The following is a 543-nucleotide window of genomic DNA, read 5'->3' on the forward strand; positions in this document are numbered from 1 at the left end:
TGCCTTCAGCTTCTCTAGGCGAATCGCATGCTCTTTTGGAGATTCCTTGCTTCGAATCGCTGCTTGCATAGCACTTTGAGTGCTTAGTCGCTGTCACCGATCATCAGCAGATTTAGTTTACCATTTCTGTGTGTGAGCAGCCAAGCGAAGCCGATTTGATTCCTTGCGGCGGCGCGCCTTCTCCTCGTCACGAGTCAGGGATGCATCAAGTGTTGTTGCAACCATTGCTTTCTTTAGTCAGTCACGCCGGTGACAGATACAATAGAAGCGTATTTAAAGTCGTCGTTAATTTTACCGAATGTAATGAGATTTGTCAATAGTTAGCATTACTTGGATGGAGTTGGATTGCCATGATGAAGCAGGAATCTCTCTCATCGTTCAGTCACTTGCTCGGCGGCAGTTAACTCCTAATACAAATTCCTTGAAAAGTACGACGAGTGTAATCATGTTTGTCAATATTACTTGGTTCGAGTTGGTTTGGGTAATTTTTCGCCTCTTTTCATCGGGCGGTTTTGTTGGTTCCATATTTCCTAATCCTGGAAA

Source organism: Aphanomyces astaci (assembly GCF_000520075.1).
Source record: "Aphanomyces astaci strain APO3 unplaced genomic scaffold supercont1.535, whole genome shotgun sequence".
In the NCBI taxonomy this organism is placed as follows: domain Eukaryota; phylum Oomycota; class Saprolegniomycetes; order Saprolegniales; family Verrucalvaceae; genus Aphanomyces; species Aphanomyces astaci.